The sequence below is a fragment of the Pleurodeles waltl genome, chromosome 11, assembly GCF_031143425.1.
Source record: "Pleurodeles waltl isolate 20211129_DDA chromosome 11, aPleWal1.hap1.20221129, whole genome shotgun sequence".
NCBI lineage: Eukaryota > Metazoa > Chordata > Amphibia > Caudata > Salamandridae > Pleurodeles > Pleurodeles waltl.
Window position 1 is genome coordinate 84996190 of NC_090450.1, and position 19585 is coordinate 85015774.

At 45.7% G+C, this 19585-nt stretch overlaps 1 protein-coding gene across 4 annotated transcripts in view; it reads right to left on the minus strand.

Annotated features, from left to right (window-relative positions):
- The window catches only part of PIGZ (phosphatidylinositol glycan anchor biosynthesis class Z), a 127524-nt gene that overhangs the window by 62237 nt on the left and 45702 nt on the right, over nt 1-19585 (minus strand). Inside the window, exon 1 of one of the 4 annotated variants that reach the window (XM_069213140.1) lies at nt 16709-17008. The exons of 2 other annotated variants lie outside the window; for them this stretch is intronic. The gene's annotated coding sequence lies outside the window, so the exon portion shown is untranslated. Of the gene's footprint in view, nt 1-16708; nt 17009-19585 lie in introns of those variants that run through there. One more of the 4 variants, XM_069213142.1, reaches the window with a different exon arrangement.

The following is a 19585-nucleotide window of genomic DNA, read 5'->3' on the forward strand; positions in this document are numbered from 1 at the left end:
GGCTATTGGGGTCAAGTATTCCTGCCACTGCTTTCTGATGATAGAGGAGGTGGAATTTACCTTCTAGGTATTCCCCATCTAATAGTAGAATTGTTATTGTTCTATTGTTATGTTATAATACCATTCCTCCGGAAACATTTCCTTTGCAAAATGGTACTACAAGATAACTAACATTGTGATGCTTTTGGGGAGATGTCTGTAGGAAGTTGGCTCTGTATGTGCTATTTCAAAGTAAGGAATAGCATGCACAGAGTCCAAGGGTTCCCCTTAGAGGTAAAATAGTGGTAAAAATAGATAATACTAATGCTCTATTTTGTGGTAGTGTGGTCAAGCAGTAGGCTTATCCAAGGAGTAGTGTTAAGCATTTGTTGTACATACACATAGACAATAAATGAGGTACACACACTCAGAGACAAATCCAGCCAATAGGTTTTGTTATAGAAAAATATCTTTTCTTAGTTTATTTTAAGAACCACAGGTTCAAATTTAACATGTAATATCTTGTTTGAAAGGTATTGCAGGTAAGTACATTAGGAACTTTGAATCATTTCAATTGCATGTATACTTTTCAAGTTATTCACAAATAGCTACTTTAAAAGTGGACACAGTGCAATTTTCACAGTTCCTGGGGGAGGTAAGTTTTTGCCAGGTAAGTAAGACACTTACAGGGTTCAGTTCTTGGTCCAAGGTAGCCCACCGTTGGGGGTTCAGAGCAACCCCAAAGTTACCACACCAGCAGCTCAGGGCCGGTCAGGTGCAGAGTTCAAAGTGGTGCCCAAAACGCATAGGCTTCAATGGAGAGAAGGGGGTGCCCCGGTTCCGGTCTGCTTGCAGGTAAGTACCCGCGTCTTCGGAGGGCAGACCAGGGGGGTTTTGTAGGGCACCGGGGGGGACACAAGCCCACACAGAAATTTCACCCTCAGCGGCGCGGGGCGGCCGGGTGCAGTGTTAGAACAAGCGTCGGGTTCGCAATGTAAGTCAATGAGAGATCAAGGGATCTCTTCAGCGCTGCAGGCAGGCAAGGGGGGGCTTCCTCGGGGAAACCTCCACTTGGGCAAGGGAGAGGGACTCCTGGGGGTCACTTCTGCAGTGAAAGTCCGGTCCTTCAGGTCCTGGGGACTGCGGGTGCAGGGTCTTTTCCAGGCGTCGGGACTTAGGTTTCAGAGAGTCGCGGTCAGGGGAAGCCTCGGGATTCCCTCTGCAGGCGGCGCTGTGGGGGCTCAGGGGGGACAGGTTTTGGTACTCACAGTCGTAGAGTAGTCCGGGGGTCCTCCCTGAGGTGTTGGTTCTCCACCAGCCGAGTCGGGGTCGCCGGGTGCAGTGTTGCAAGTCTCACGCTTCTTGCGGGGAGTTGCAGGGTTCTTTAAAGCTGCTTCTTGAAACAAAGTTGCAGTCTTTTTGGAGCAGGTCCGCTGTCCTCGGGAGTTTCTTGTCGTCGTCGAAGCAGGGCAGTCCTCAGAGGATTCAGAGGTCGCTGGTCCCCTTGGAAGGTGTCGCTGGAGCAGAGTTCTTTGGAAGGCAGGAGACAGGCCGGTGAGTTTCTGGAGCCAAGGCAGTTGTTGTCTTCTCGTCTTCCTCTGCAGGGGTTTTCAGCTGGGCAGTCCTTCTTCTTGTTGTTGCAGGAATCTAATTTTCTAGGGTTCAGGGTAGCCCTTAAATACTAAATTTAAGGGCGTGTTTAGGTCTGGGGGGTTAGTAGCCAATGGCTACTAGCCCTGAGGGTGGGTACACCCTCTTTGTGCCTCCTCCCAAGGGGAGGGGGTCACAATCCCAACCCTATTGGGGGAATCCTCCATCTGCAAGATGGAGGATTTCTAAAAGTTAGAGTCACCTCAGCTCAGGACACCTTAGGGGCTGTCCTGACTGGGCAGTGACTCCTCCTTGTTATTCTCATTATTTTCTCCGGCCTTGCTGCCAAAAGTGGGGGCCGGGCCGGAGGGGGCGGGCAACTCCACTAGCTGGAGTGTCCTGCGGTGCTGTGACAAAGGGGTGAGCCTTTGAGGCTCACCGCCAGGTGTTACAGCTCCTGCCTGGGGGAGGTGTTAGCATCTCCACCCAGTGCAGGCTTTGTTACTGGCCTCAGAGTGACAAAGGCACTCTCCCCATGGGGCCAGCAACATGTCTCTAGTGTGGCAGGCTGCTGGAACTAGTCAGCCTACACAGATAGTCGGTTAAGTTTCAGGGGGCACCTCTAAGGTGCCCTCTGGGGTGTATTTTGCAATAAAATGTACACTGGCATCAGTGTGCATTTATTGTGCTGAGAAGTTTGATACCAAAACTTCCCAGTTTTCAGTGTAGTCATTATGGTGCTGTGGAGTTCGTGTTTGACAAACTCCCAGACCATATACTCTTATGGCTACCCTGCACTTACAATGTCTAAGGTTTTGTTTAGACACTGTAGGGGTACCATGCTCATGCACTGGTACCCTCACCTATGGTATAGTGCACCCTGCCTTAGGGCTGTAAGGCCTGCTAGAGGGGTGACTGACTTATACTTGCATAGGCAGTGAGACGCTGGCATGGCACCCTGAGGGGAGTGCCATGTCGACTTACTCGTTTTGTTCTCACTAGCACACACAAGCTGGCAAGCAGTGTGTCTGTGCTGAGTGAGAGGTCTCCAGGGTGGCATAAGACATGCTGCAGCCCTTAGAGACCTTCCTTGGCATCAGGGCCCTTGGTACTAGAAGTACCAGTTACAAGGGACTTATCTGGATGCCAGGGTCTGCCAATTGTGGATACAAAAGTACAGGTTAGGGAAAGAACACTGGTGCTGGGGTCTGGTTAGCAGGCCTCAGCACACTTTCAATTGTAAACATAGCATCAGCAAAGGCAAAAAGTCAGGGGGCAACCATGCCAAGGAGGCATTTCCTTACAATGTCTACAAACGTAATAATGTGGTATATTTAGAACGGAGCCATATCTCTTCAACAGTGCAATCTAATCAATTCCTTCACATACATCTCCTAGTGTTTCTTGCAAGAGGTTTACGTCATTTCACACAGCAGAGGTCACTAGTATTTTCCTGTGCACTTGCCAACGGCAGGCTTTCTCGCCCTTAATTTGTGGCCTGTTGTTGTAGCTCAAGATGAAGCTAGCTCTTTCTCAGAGCCGATGATACTCTTGATGTCCTGGCAGAATCTTTGTCTTTGTGTGACAGCCATGCAGTCGTGAACTCAGTCTGGCCCACTTCACTACAGTGTCAGTTCCTGGCATGGCCCCTTACTTACACCGAAGTTGAAGGCAATGGCTTCTGGTGGGGACCTTTGCTTATGCCCGATCTTCTAGGTGTAATACGTGCCCTTTACTTGCTGAAGGATCAGGAAGGGTCTGCGGTATCTGGCGACGAAGATAGAGCAATATCTCTGCTAATTTGTTGCAATATTGGGATACCAAATCCTTCCTCCTTTCCACTGCACCCAATACTTGTGGGTGATAAGTACAGCAGAGTTTCTGCATCACCCCCAACCCTTTGCAGACACCTTGATATTTGGGAAACAAATGCAAATTTGCTGTCAGAGCTGAGGTGCCTTGGAAGCCCAAAGTGCTGAATCATTTCTTTCTAAAGGCATTTTGCAACAGTTAAGGCACCACAGTTAGTCTCTGTCCCTGTGGAAACAATCACCAGTACACATTTGGTAACATTTCAATAACGTTATTTTGCAAACTTTCAGAAGAGCCGCTGCTCAGCCTGTGCTGAGGCCATGCAGTAAAAGGGACATTGATAGAAGCACAGCCATCGGTAAGCATTGCTGCTCATCTGGGCCAACCCATAGGCCCTTCTTCTGTTTGCACGCATCAAACTTGAGACCAAAACTCAACTTGTTGCTGCACAAACTGTGCTTCAAAAAGGTTAGCAAGTGTCTCCCATTCAATTTACTGTGGTATTATTGTAAACAATTAACAGCACATCCTTTAGTTGCAAGTTCTTTTGTTTTGCTGTTGGCAAATGCATTACATAGTGGCACATAATTATTTGATGACGTATGAGCTACACATTTCATTATGGTAATCTTACATGGTAACAGCAGAGCTTGCAGAAGGACACATATATAATATGGTCATGCTAGACTTTGTGTGCTGCGTATATGAGGAATCGTTTAACAGCCCCAAAATGATTTGTTAACTTTAATTATTTTTTAATGTAGCACTTGTCAAACGTGTATCCTCCATTAATATGTGTGCTGTGCAAACAGCATAAGAAACCTGCAAGGTGTCGAAGTGGTCCCACAGGCTGACACCATCCACAAGCAAATTGTCATCATAAAGGTGATGTGCATTGCAAATTAGATCGGACGTCAGCGTGATGTTTGATAGTATACAATAACGAAAATGCAACATAATACAACGCCTGATCTTCAACAGTGAGTAACAATTCAGTCAGGCTCAAGTTGATAGTTTTCTTTAGAACAGTGGGTGAAACTGACAAGATTTTTTCATATTTTGTCAGCCAGGCTTTTGTCAGGTAATGAATCTACATCACTGTAAACAATATGTCTAATGCAGGGAGACCATGTGACATCTATTTGAGTGTTAAAACAATACTCAATGGAGGTCGAGCGGGGCTGGGGCATATGTGTGACAATTTACTAAAGTTACTAAAATACGGCATAATGTTGCACCACTCTGTAAATACGGTGCAGGGATTTCGGCCTCGTTGGGACACATTAAAATAAACAAATTACCTTAATGTGGCGCAAGGTGGCGCTAGGGCACTATAAATATGCCTCATAGTGTTTCAGATTCAGGAATGTAAACAAGGACTCAGCAACCGAAAAAGAACCTGGCCTGACTGAGGTGAAATGACCTGCAGAATTGTCACAGGTTCTTAGTGGGGAAGCAACCTGCAGCCTTAACTCTCTCTAACCATGTCAGCGAGGATGAAACTGGATACACAGGGCACAAATATATACGACACGTTCTTCTCAGCATCACAAAAACATGCTGCAACAATTTGGCAGTTGCCAGCATGCCCATCCTCTGGGAGCTGGCATCTTATTAGGTGTCGGCAGCAACAATATGATCATTTCAACCACCAGAGACCATCTAAATGATGAAGGGCATATAAGCAGTTATATTTAACTCTGGAACCTGTAACAAAACAAACAATGAGGGTGTTTCCACCAGATCAACCAAAAGCAACAAGCCTGCAGACATAACTGCATGTCATTGATCTGAAATTCATTGTATTATATTTCTCTTATTTAGAATTATTTGGTGATTTTACAAACCACTGAATGTGACATAAAGTGGCTGAATGGATAATATTATAGAAGATGAACTGTGCTACACACAAAGGTAACTTATACTTGTGAGTAATGGACCCATGTAAATTTACTCTTACACTTTGAAGTACCTTTTCTAATCTTATCTATTCACAACATCAGAGTTTAAAGTGACTCAAAGTGTAGCACTCCTCGTCTACACTACCTGAAAAAGGTGGTGGAACCTAATCTACTAGGGTAAGTTACTATAAAAAAAAAGTAGCATACATGGTCAACACACGGCAGAGCAACACCATTTCATTGAAAATAATGGGGGTAGTAGCATAAAACTAAACACCATCAGATATAGGCCCTCATTACAACTGTTGCCGCCCGCCAAGTTGTAACTGCTGTGCGGCCGCACTCCCGCGGTGGCCATTATGACCAAATGGAGCCAGCGGTGCGACGGGTGCAGTGGCACCCGTCGCGCTTTTCACTGGCTGCTGTGTAGACAGTGAAAAGTTGTGTGGGGCTGTGCCAGGGGGCCCACAACTCCCCTTCCCGCCAGCCTTTCCATGGCAGTTCCTACTGCCATGAAAAGGCTGGCGGGAAGGGGACACGTAATCCCCTGGGCAGCGCTGCAAGCGCACCAACGTGGCAGAAACCCGCCGGTCCCGGCGGTGCAATCCCCGAGTTTGCACCGCCAGCCTGTTGGCGGTGCAACCTCCAAAACAGCCCTGGCGGTCTTTGACCGCCAGGGTTGTAATGAGGCCCATAATGTTAAATTAAATTATGTTAAATAGTAAAAAATATTGTTCATGTTTTTATGGAGAATTTTTTTAATTTTCCCTACACCTCTCCATGTGGAAATTTGCATGGAAATGTATCCGGAAAATAAAAAAGTTTCTTAAACTCGAAAAGTGCCATTAAAGACCTTGTTATGATACATATTAAACTAAATTAATTGTATTTATTTCAAATAAGAACTAAATAAAAAACTATACATCCCAATTAACTTATTTTGAATTAAATATTGAAGTCATATAAATAAGATACACTTATCTAAAATTATTTTTCTGAAGTTTAAATCAAAAAAATAATTCTCACTAAAAGTAAAAGAACACATTTATTATGATGCATCCATAATTATTGGTAGTGATGTACAGAATTGATTAAAAGTAATTTAATTATATTTTAATAAAATGTATTGTTACATTAACTTTTGAATGCAAAAAAGGTAAATAACATATTTTATAATTAAATTAAAAATACGTAAAAACCTATATTTAACATTGTGATATTTATTTACATTTTAATTATTTTAATTTAACATTATTTCCTAATGAGTTTTACTTTAAGTGCCTATTTTCATTATTTTCAATGGGCGTGTGGTTCAGTACAAATGTGCAATTCGAAAATGTAAATCCTCACTAAATGTACATGATCTTGTAATGCCTCGCAATACTCCTTGATATCCAGCACTCCCTTGCCCCCAACTGGGTCTGTGCCACCTAAAACCCCATAAGCACATTAAAAAAAAAGAAAGGGACAGAAATAACGGCCTAATGTACAAAATCCAGCTTGCACACCACGATGTGCAAATTGCACAGTGACTTGTTTGCACACCGCCCTGTACCTTGTGATGCGACTGATGGAGTAATTAGTCACATCCATACTGTACCCTACCAATGAATGCTAATGAGGCAGATCACATTTTGCAGCCCTCTACGAATAGTGGGGGCTGCAGTAATGGAGGCTTGTGAAGGACAGCAAGCCAACATTTCTTAAAACCAGTCTATGGGCCTCATTTACGAGGCCCGTGGCGCAGGGCAGCGCAGCAAATGTTTTGCTGTGCCACCCTGTGCCACGGGAAAGGGCAGAAATGTGCTGTATCTACAAGATAAGGGGCATTTCTGTCCTCACCCCCTGCGCTGGCGCATAAATTGCTACCTAGTGCCATTGCAGGCAGCCTTGCACGATGATGCAAGGGTGCCTGCGTTGTGGGGGTGATTGTTTTTGTGTAGGAAGGGACACCTTCCTGCACAAATACAGTCACAAGATGTGTTTCCTCTTTCTATGTGTGCTGCAGAATGCAACACACATAGAAAGAGGAAAGAACGGGGAGAATTAAAGATATTTCATCACATTGCGTCACACTTACGCCACCCCTGAGGTAGCATAGGTATATGACACATTGCCAGAATTGTAAATCTGAGAATGCGTCAGATTCCTTCCGGTTCCATGGGTGTTGCATGGGAACACCCCAAGCAACACCCATGGAATGCCCCTTTCACGCAGTGTTATACAAGAACGGGGTCCATATATAAAAGGCCATGAAAAGCCACACAAGGTGACTTTCCGTGGCCTTGTAAATATGGGCTGGCACACTGCGCCCAGGAGCGGAAAAAAAATGTGGGGCATTGTGCCGCTGGGCCTCATAAATGGAGCCCTATGTCCTTTAAACATGCTATAAAGACATTAGGTGGAGTAAGCAATGGTGACCTGCACCACTGATTGTTCCCCTAGAGGACGAAAATGTTAAAGGGGACGCTGTACTAGGGAACAGCTTCCCGTTTGCAAATCAGGTACCACCCCATACGGGCGTCAGAGACTGATGAATGGTTTGAAATGCAGTCACAAACCATGGATGCATCCCATTGCAGCTCACAAATAAAAGCGAGGCACCCCTTCCACAGCCCCTCTAATCTGCGATTTAGAAAGGGTTGCAAAACTCCTTTTATGATTCAGAATGACTTGATGGCTTCCAAAAGCAGGTTTGTACATTTCGAAAAGTTATTTCACAACCACAAACCCTGTGCCCTTATATATATCACGGCCCTAAGACTTAAAACATCCTCAAATGTGTTATATATTCTGGTCACTGTATGTGTATACACAGGGGTGTCGTGAACCCCCCACTTTAGCAGTTACAGCGGTGGTGGGGTTCTTTATGGGCTTCTTCGGCCTGCAATTCGGCAGGCAAGCTCCTAATTAAGGCTGTGAATGAATGCAGCATCAATAGAAGAGCAAGCAGGGGCAAGGGAAAAGGAAAGATGGGTAAATGGGAAAGGGAAGGGCTATTGAAAGGAATCGTGAAAGGAAGGATGCATGGATGAGTGGTTGGATAAATGAGTGGATGGATGCGTGGGTAGCTAGATTATTGGGTGAAAGGTTAAGTGAATTGATAGATGGATGAACAGGTGAAAGGAATGCAAAATGGATGGATGGATGGCTGGGTAAAGGGATGATAGTTGGATGGACAAATGAAAGGATGGCAGAGTAAACTAATGAATAAGTGGCTGGGAAGGTGGATGGATGGATGGATGGATGGATGGATTGATGGCTGAGTAAAGGGATGATAGATAGGTGGATGGCCAATGAAAGGATAGCAGAGTAAACTAATGAATATCTGGATGGAAAGGTGAAAGGGAAGGTGGATATATGGATGGATGGATGGCTGAGTAAAGGGATGATAGATAGGTGGATGGACAAATGAAAGGATAGCAGAGTAAAATAATGAATATGTGGCTGGGAAGGTGGATGGATGGATGGCTGAGTAAAGGGATGGTAGATAGGTAGATGGAGAAATGAAAGGATAGCAGAGTAAACTAATGAATAGGTGGATGGATGGATGGATGGCTGAGTAAAGGGATGGTAGATAGGTGGATGGAGAAATCAAAGGATAGCAGAGTAAACTAATTAATAAGTGGCTGGGAAGGTGAAAGGGAAGGTGGATGGATGGATGGAGGGATGAGTGAATGGATGGCAGAGCGGGTGGATAAGTGAATCTATGGCAGAGTGGATGAACGAACAGACAGATGGACGGACGGATAGATGGACTGGGAACGTTTAAATGATGGGTGGAAGAATGAATGGATGATAGAAGGTAAAGGTGAAATAGTGGATGGAAGGGTGGAAGGATGAATGGATAGATGTTTGTATAAAAGAGACAAGAGAGCTCTTTCAGATAAGGTTGGGCTCACTTGCCTCGCTGGCTTCATGCCATCAGATGTTTAATTTAAAGAGGGGGCATAGTAATGTTCTGGCTGCTGCTTTGCGTGTCCGTGATCATGTTCGCAGAGCTCACTTCTTGACTTTGTAACTCACTAACTCCAATCAACAGAGTTAATTCCATAATGTCAGTTTAAGATCCAGTTATCTTTCTCAAGCACACAGAGCCAAAGAACCCCTTTATTTGGACAACTATAAGTTTTCACATTTGTGTAGCTAATGCAGCCATGCATTTTTCAGTTCCAGTTGTGACTCCGAAGTAGCTCTTGATGTATTCGAGTCCCACTTCCTCAAACAACAACCTTTGGAACATCAAATGTGTGCTATGTTTAAGGACGATGTGATGGAATTAGAAAACTATAGTGCAGATAGGGCCACCATTTACAACCAAAGGCCCAGATTTACAAAAATGTTTTGCAGGGCTGTGCTGCGGCAAAATTTGCAGCGTCGCACTGTGCCACTTTGAAACACAGGAATGGGTCGTATTTACAAAAATACGGCGCACCCCTGTGTTTCCCCCCTGTGCCAGCGCTGAATTTATCAGCCGGCCCCAATGCAGGCATCCTTGCACCACAGTGCAAGGGTGTCTGCGTTGAGGGGATAGATTGTTTATGTGTGGGAAGGTTTCCCTTCCTGCACTTAAGCAATCAATAAAGGCGATTTGGCACTTCTATGTGTGCTGCAGAATGCAGCACACATTGATGTACCAAAGCGTCATTTTTTATGATTGTTTATGTTCAGGAAATAACACCTTACTGCACATCACATTCATGGCCTGTTGCTCTTTCTATGTGTGCTGCAGAATGCAGAATGCAGCACACCTGGAAAAAGCAAAAAACGAGGAGGAATAAAAGTATTCGTCGTTGTGCCATGCTAACGCCATGCTAAGTGGCTTAACGCCTCCTTGTAAATATGGTTCAGTGAACAGCGCCACCGGAGCGTTGCTAAAAGTGATGCTTTGGTGGAACTAGGGCCTTGTAAATCCGGCCCAAAGTCTGTAGATAAAGCACCGTAAAGGGGCACAGAAGCTGAAAAATAATAGATGGCAGTGCATGAGTTGACAGTTCTTGAGCACAAGGCATTCACCTGCTGTCATTTCAATCAATTGCACTTAGCACATCTGTGTAATTACAGAAGATGGCCAACCATATGTAAGTCAACTCTGAGGTTCACCCTGAAGGAGCTGTCTGGCACGAGATCCTGAGCAACATCCCATTATCGCCTCACTTTCCCACCCATAAGCACATGAGACTGAAATAAATACTTTGCAAATTTCTTGTCCTCATGTTCAAAGGGATTGTCCAACACAATGCCAGAAATCGCTATGACTGAGGAAGGGGCTGGACCTCTGGGACCTTCTGAGGCACAGCAGAACTTCTTTGCATTATGCCTAGTCCTGCTCTCTAACTGCACCGATGCACTAAAATGATGGAATAGAATGCTACCCAGAGGAATCCCTGCAGTAATTTTCATTCACATATTCCCACACATAACGTTTTTGTTATGTCACTGAGCTTCCCTGAGTCGTCAACGGCCAGACATAGGTCCTGAAATATATGTGCCCCTGGGTCTCAAGCTGGATTTCAATAATCACTCCCAAAACTCTGAAACACCTCTAGGATGGTCTGTATTCCATTCTGATGAGAAGTGATCTAGAGGCTTAGGCTGCACTAGTCCTTTCAGGGCAGGGACGAGTGATTTGCATATGTTTGCCAGCATTCGGTATTAGGAAAAATTAGCTACAAAACAATGGAATGGGTGCTACCGAAAACAATTCCCAGTCTTTAGGAATACTTTGAGCATTTTGATACATCATTTTTTCCATTTATTCAAATGAGACTCAGCTCTAGATGTTGAAACTCTAAATCATAAGTTAAAATTCAACAAATAAAAGAACAGCGAGTCATTTTAATGCATAGTAACATAGATAGGGGCAATCACAATTCTTTTTTAAGATGCTGTGAAACGTTTCTAATAATTGTAAAAATATATGCCATTATATCAACAATCAAAAAATCTGATGACACAATTTAATTGATGTTATCGCTATATGGTGTTGTAATACATCCGCTTGGAGACTTGTCCTTTGTGAACCTGAAACACTCCAATCATCACAAAACCAAATAGTTGCCTACTTTCTCAGCTCTCTTCCCTGTCTGGTGACTGTGGTGCATCTCAGTGGCTTTCATCATTGAACACAGATCTTTTTACTCCCACGTACAGTTTTACTTCCATATTGTATTCCCCATTATAGGCATTGACTTTCCTGGGACCCAAGACAAGAGCTCAAACATACCATGATGGTGGAAAAGGGCTAGATCTTCATTTTCGGTAGAAGAGGAGATCACTTTGTGGTTCTTGAGTGAGAGGCAGCCTACACGAAGAAGCAACCTCTCCAACGGGCTAAGGGCACCCAAGCTATCCCTGGGTCTGACTTCTGTAGTGTCTTCCCCACGCTGGGAACTCGCTAATGGACACACCACACACAGATCTATGTATTACACGTCTTTATTCTTCAGCGTGTAACCGCGAATTGAACATTCTAAACTTTCATTCATTGCCCAACATTCTAACACTTACGTCATCATGTTAGTGTCTTCGGGATACAGAAATGTTCCATCATTCATACTCACAGGAGACAGTACCTTCCATCTTGTAATACTGAAGCTCGTGGGTGATGTGATAAAATCTCTAAAATCGTACTAGAAATACCAATTCCCAATAACCGTTGCAGATCTAAATCCTTCTATTTGTCATTACTCTGCTTGCCAAGGACCACTATTCCAAGCTTCAGTGCATCAAAACACTGCATGTTTCTAGACGCTACTGAAGATAATCTCATGGGCAACACTGTTACACCTGGTCTCTAGCACCTGAGCTCACTATTTCTGCAGTGCTTTATCCTGAATCTACAACAACTAACCTGTATCCCTTCATCCCTTTAATCAGGTCTGCAGAGCTCTGCAATATAGTAAGTATTTCTAGACTGCTATATTCGCCTCGTTGGCACGATATTGCAGGGATCGAGAAATTAAGAATTTAGATTATCACACACATGTAGGCGATGTCTGACAACTTGACTATAGCTCTTAAGCTTTTCTAAATTGCCCACCAATTCAAGAAGGTGACTTCTGAAGTAATGGAAGATTATTGGACAATAACTGATTGAAGATATTTTACAATAAAAAGGGATTTGTTGAAACTGTACCTCGAACCTGGTACTGGTGCACATTCCCACCAATAAGATTTATTGGGAGGTAGTTTAGAACATGTTTAGGGAAGTCAGTTTTGGCATACACCTTAAGGGTTATATGTCAGACTGACAAGGACAAAAATGTTGACCAGCCAAAATATCACGGACAAACTTTCAGGTACCAGAATATCATAATGGTAAGTATACATAGGTAACTATATCTGTTATTCCTAACTCCACATATACATACCTTGAAGATATATGTACTATTGAGTACCTATATGTACAGTTATATATAGTAAACCTAAACGTACCTATGTATACTTACCTTCACAATATGTAGTAGTAGATATTTTGACCCTAATTTGTTGGCAGGATGATATTTAAATGTTAATGGTATTAAACCTCTTCAGATTTGAGTTGCATACACCTAAGTTAGTATGGTAGCCCTCGATACAGACTGCTACAGTGGGCAAAGATAGAAGTATGGCCACAATGAGTGCTTTACACAATAAGAAGCTCTTGGGTGCTGCTGGTATATGCATAGAAGATAAACGCCATTAGTAACATGGACTCCTATGATTAGGCGCACTGATCAGTGAGTCGGACCAGGAGACCTTAACAGGTATACATGTTATTTATTGTGCAGAATCCAACAAAATGGACCGGTGCCGTGCACCAAACTGGAGAGGATGCTCGGCATGACAGGACCTGTTCCTTTCTTTTAAAATGAAGTCCATCACTACCACGAATAACTTACATGGAGATCCCGGCACACAGAAGGATTTGCTGTGAAAAAAAGCTTTGTTCACAAGAGGACATTGACAACACGTTTCATTTACAAATGGATTGTCTGGAATTCCATGAATACCACCAGATTAGAGCCTGGCAGCCTTTGTGAATCTACATCAGCTGAACAGTTTCCATGGTCGGCATATTTAAGGGTCTCATGCTGAGTCCCAAGAGAGGCTTGATCTAAGCGCAAATAAGTGTATAAACTCGAGACGGCCGGCCAAACACACATGCGCTGTGAAGGGGGGCTGCACCTCACCCCCGTGGCCTCGCCCTTCTCAAAGAAAACAATAATACATTTAGGGGGTCATTCTGACTCCCGCCGGCCGCGGTATCCGCAGGGCCGGCGGGAGCCACCAGAATACCGCTGCGCGGTCACAAGACCGCCGCGGGTATTCTGGGTTTCCCGCTGGGCTGGCGGGCGACCGCCAGAAGGCCGCCCGCCAGCCCAGCGGGAAACACCCTTCCATGAGGATGCCGGCTCCGAATGGAGCCGGCGGAGTGGAAGGGGTGCGATGGGTGCAGTTGCACCCGTCGCGATTTTCAGTGTCTGCATGGCAGACACTGAAAATCATGGTAGGGCCCTGTTACGGGGGCCCCTGCAGTGCCCATGCCATTGGCATGGGCACTGCAGGGGCCCCCAGGGGCCCCACGACACCCCATACCGCCATCCTATTCCTGGCGGCCAAAACCGCCAGGAACAGGATGGCGGTATGGGGGTCGGAATCCCCATGGCGGCGCAGCTTGAGATTCCCCAGGGCAGCGGAAAACCGGCGGTACACCGCCGGTTTTCCGTTTCTGACCGCGGCTGTACCGCCGCGGTCAGAATGCCCTTGGGAGCACCGCCAGCCTGTTGGCAGTGCTCCCGCGGTCACCGGCCCTGGCGGTCCATGAACGCCAGGGTCGGAATGACCGCCTTAGTGTATTATTGTGTTTTTTAAAAGGTTTTGCAGCTGCCGCTGCTGGCGAGGGGCAACACTCCTCCGCCCAAACGGAGGAGCCGCCACTGGTATACACTAGCTGGATTTAAAGATATCTGAGAATTACCAGGCACCATTGTGTTTTTCCTGCAGGATTTTTGCATGATAAAACTTGGCTGAATTTGTGTTTGGTTAAACCCACATAATTCTGATTTTGGAATGAGGCAAACGACGCAACTTTATTGCAAACAACCCAATGTGACCTGCGCCACTAAATAGGATCCAATAGTGCTGTGTCCGGTGAATGTTGTTCTCTGAAGTATTGATACCTATTGAGAGTGGTATTAATGAACCAAAACACTGAGACTTCATAATAGTGTTTTCCCCAGTGATCATATCTTTCTGGAAGCCTTGCCCCATGTTAACGCCCCCCACTCCCCGGCTGCTCTTGAGCTTGGATGGCACCCTACAAATACAATTCATGCATAGATATTGTGAAAATAAGCTGCCACAGTGGCAGTATTAGCCGACACAGACCTTCCTTTGGAAATACCACAATCAGCCACAAACAAGGAATCCTTATACTTTCCGTAGCAAATGAGATTAGTCTTTCTTTAACGCTGTCAGGTGCATCACTCTTCTTTCAACCATTATGCACCTCAGATTATACCCGGCCATTTGCAAATCAATCTTGACCCTGCTCCAATGCAACAGACCAGCCCAAGCGGCCAAGCCAGGCCCTCTCTGAACCGGAACACAAGCAACTCAAGACCGGTTTCACCCTCATTGAGGCTCTTCAGTTGGGCGTAGCTTGGTTCCAGTGGCACAGCGAGCTAACGACGCACGTCTGGGCATGCCACTTAGCGGTACATCAAACAGACGAAAGGTGATGGGAGGATGCTTGCAATAAGTCTAAGCACTGGCAGTCGCTCGGGGATGGAACGTGCATTCCAACTCATTGTTGGTTTGCCCAACTTGTCACCTCAGGTTAGGACCAACCATGTTTGGACTGGACTGTTTATATAGGAGCAGGGTCAAGGCTGATTGGTATGTCGCTTGGTCCCAAAGCTAGCCAAAGCGATCGCCACTGGTTAGATGGGTGTCACGCACCCTCCCATCACCTTTTTGAGTGTTTGTTATTTTTGTGAATCATCTTTAAAAGCAGCCAGTGTTAGGCTGACAAATCAGCACTATATTATTTAAAGTTTTAGTGTGCACTGGAGATTAAAATATGCCCCTAATTCTTGGGGGTAATAACCTGATAAAAGGTTCTAAAAAATGTGCCTCTTTGTCCAGATTGAAGAATTACACCAAAATCTTTCAATAACACCTGTTATGCATAATATGTAATTTTAATATGTAACATACACATTTAAAGAGGACGTTTAAAAAAATGGGACAGCTGTTTTACTGTAACTGGAGGTATGTTGAAAAACGGAAAAGGTGTCTACAATATAGCTCTAATCACAGCGCTTTGGCTTAACCAAGTCATCTGATCTTGCTCAAGTCACTTTACGTCGTTGTCTCAGTTAGAGCCTTTGGTTGCTAAAATTGGAGCGCTTACGAGCATGAAGCGCTATATAACTTCCAGGCATGTGCATTTTACTGCAGTGCTTTAAATGAGTGTGCAGGCAGGTGCTGAGTAATTTACTTATAATTTGTACATCCTTTGTTATTGTTACAGTCGGAAACAGTCTGGCATTTCAGCGAAATGAAAACTGCGAAATGTTAAGTTCGGTACCTTTCATCAACCACATTTTATCCAGTCTACACCGCAGATTAAACAAATGTGTTAGATGGCCGAATCGTATTCGCTGAAACGGTGTTTAAAAACCGATGCGTGTAAAACGTCGCCACTTTGCACAGCAGCAAAAACACAACTGACATATTTTAAAATCAGTGGGAGCGGAAGAAGGAACGATACTGAACAGCTCGGGGTTGCAATATTTTAACGCAGTTGGATCGGAATTGCTAGTTCGGAAGCGGAAATTGCCTAATGGAATTCAGTATCCAACAAAAAACGGAGCCTGTCATGTCCATGGGCATTCAGTTATTAAACCGCACGTCGGTAGAAACAGTTTGAATCTGGGTCAACAAGGGATTACATTGCGCACCTCTGATGAATGCATCTGGCCGAATATATGCGAGAAAAAAATCGCCCCATACAGATAAAGATGAGGGAATTCTGGACGAGCCGCGCGCGAATGAATGTTGCTGAAATGTTTCAGGTCGGACATGCCTTTGTGACATCATAGAGAAATGCAAATCCTTTGTTTTTCTGTGCCCCGTGGGGGATGTGACTGCGCACGTTATTGACAGCTGGGGTGGACGCCACTTCTTTGCACAAGCCGCGTCCTTTTTAAAGTCTAATCTTGAACAGCAGCGAAATATTCGAGATGATCCAAGGTAGCTTCAGCCCCGAGCCACCATCACAACCTTCGGATTCCAGAGCACCAGGGGCGGGGAGCCAAAGACAGCCGAGTGGACGACCAACAAAACAATATCTATCTATCTATCTATCTATCTATCTATCTATCTATCTATCTAGATCTCGTGGGAGAGAGAGAATGAGGCATGCAGGAAATATTTACCTTGGTGTTCTGCGCACACAGCACTGCTTGTTGTCAGGTCCTCCCCTCCTTCAAAGCTGCTGTCATCCCCTGCCTGTCACGCTCCACTCGAGGCACATTTATTTTACAGGTCATTGCACCACATCTATTTTTCTCTTGCGGGTCCGCACAATTCCCCTGTACTGAAAAGAAAACAGCCTCTTTGATTGGCGCACGCGGAGGTCTGAGCGCAGGTGCCCTCGCGGCAGCGGAGCAGCCCAATTTAAAGCATCCTCAAGCAAGGCAGAGGCAGCCTGCGGCAGTGAATGATTGGTCCTGGACAACTGTAGTGTGGGCCTGCAGTCCTACCTCTGTTTCCATGGACGCAGGCATCCGGATGAAAGAAATGCCACGTTTCTACTTCTATGATACGTGCTTATAGCTGAAAGGGACTTTGAGCATTCCTTTGCAATCAGAAGGAGGGGGTGTGGATGTATTTGATGCTCTAGTCTTGCTCTGGGGCTGCTACCTATACTTACCGTTGTTTAAAAGGTTAATGATTGGTTAGCATTAATTAAATCTTCAAGAAAAATAAGGCTAATCAAAGTTAGAGGTCATCGCTAACCAGAGGTTTCTTTAAAGTGGTTTATGGAATGTTTGCCCATTTGGAGTTGAGAAGTTAAAACGTTTTCAATATAATATTAACCTCAGATATCATTTTAAACATTTGGTTTAACATTTGATGTCCTTTCAATTTTTTTGTATATTAGTAGTGTAGGAAAGTAGCCTCTTTCTAGCATGGTTATCCCCACTTTTTGGACTGTTTGTCAGTGTGTTTGACTGTGTTCACGGGGACCCTTCTAACCAGGACCCCAGTGATTATGCTCTCTCCTTTCAACTTGGTTGCTTGAACCTTTTTCACCCCACATTTGGCATACTGGTACCCCCAGGTAGGTCCCTAGTATGTGGTACATAGGTATCCATGGCATTGGGGTACCAGGGGTTCCCTATGGGCTGCAGGATGTATTCTGCCACCCACTGGGAGCCCATGCAAAGTGTTCTGAAAGCCTGCCATTCCAGCCTGTGTGAAAGGATGCATGCACCCTTTCACTACCAGGTCACTGCACCAGGTCACTTCACCAGGTCACTGTAAGTCACCCCTATGGCAGGCCCTCAGAGGGCAGGGTGCAAGTATCTTTGTGTGAGTGCACCCCTGCACTAGCAGAGGTGCCCCCACAAACTCCAGTTCCATTTTCCTGGAGTCCCTGAGTGCAGGGACACCATTTCATGCATGTACTGGACATAGGTCACTACCTATGTCCAGCCACATAATGGTAACTCTGAACCTAGGAGTATTTGGTATCAAACATGTCGTAATCGTACCCCAATACTGTTGCAAGTATTGGAAGTATGATTCCATGCCCTCTGGGAGCTCTTTGGAGGACCCCCAGCATTGCTACCACCAGTCTTACAGGGTTTTCCAGGCAGCCCAGGCTGCTGCCACCCCTCAGACAGGTTTCTGTGCTCCTGCTGCTTGATCTGATCAAGCCCAGGAAGGCAGAACAAAGGATTTCCTTTAGGAGAGGGAGATAACACCCTCTCCATTTGGAAATAGGTGTGACTGGCTTGGGAGGGGTAGCCTCCCCAAGCCACTGGTATGCTTTGAAGGGCACATTTGGACCCCCCAGTCCCTGCTCTGGCATGATCCTGGACAATAGAAAGGGGAGAGACCACTCCCCTGTCCATCACCACCCCAGGGGTGGTGCTCAGAGCTCCTCCAGAGGGTCCCTGAGTTCTGCTATCTTGTTTCAAGGTTGGCAGAGAACACTGGGAGCATCGGAGTGGCCAGTCCAGGCAGGTGACGTCAGAGCCGCCTCCTGATAGGCGCTTACCTGGCTAGGTGACCAATCCCCCTTTCAGGGCTATTTAGGCTGTCCCTCATGGGTGGGTCCTCAGATTCAGTTTGCAAGACTCCAGCAGGATTCCCAGGCAACCTCCACTTCGATTTCTAGCACTGAAACTGCGACTGGACCCTCCAGGAACCGACAACGCTGCAATCAATGAAGAAGATTCTTCTGCAACTTTGTTTCCACGGCTCTTGCCACCTTTGCAACATTTTCACAGCCGTGCATACTCAGAAGACAGCAACTCTTCAGCCTGCACAAGAAGAAGAAGGAATCTCCCTTGGAGTGAAAGAGTCACACCCCTGCATCCGCAGGCACCTGCTGCAAACGACGATCGGCTGCGTGGATCTCCCCTCATCTTGAGCTGCATGGATCCTGCATCACGGCTGGTGGTCCGGAGTAGTCCTCTTGGTCCTCTCTGTCAGCTGTCCAACTTTGGGGGCAGTGAGCCATTGCCTTCCCACATAGGACAGTACCCCTGTGCATTGCTTCTCTTGCAGCTGCCAAGGTTTGTTTGCATCTCCTCCAAGGGATCTTCAGGCGACATGCAGCTCCAGTCCCCATCACTTCTTTCAGCAACGCTCAGGCCTCTGCGTGGTTCTCTTGCAGCGTGGGATCCTTTTCTGTAGTGCTGCGTGGGCTCCTTCTGTGACTGCTGTACCCCCATCCTGTGGGACTCCTGTGGGTGCTGCCTCTGCTTATGTGGACTCTCTGTGACACTGAGGGTCCCTTGTGACTCCCCCTCCTGAGTTGAGTCCTCCTGGTCCTTGCTGGTCCCTGGTAGCACCTCTTTTCCACTAACCGCAAATTTGCCTTTGCTAAAGCTTGTTGGTGGAATTCCTGCACCGACACCCATCTGCAATCTTCACTCTAGCATGGGATATCTTCTGCATCCATCAGGAACTGTTCTCCAGCTCCAGGGCTGCAGTGCTGACTGTTCTTCTTTAGTGTCAATCAACTCCTGCAAGTACAGCTGAGTGGGTAGTAACTCCTACTCCTTCTGGACTCCACTGTG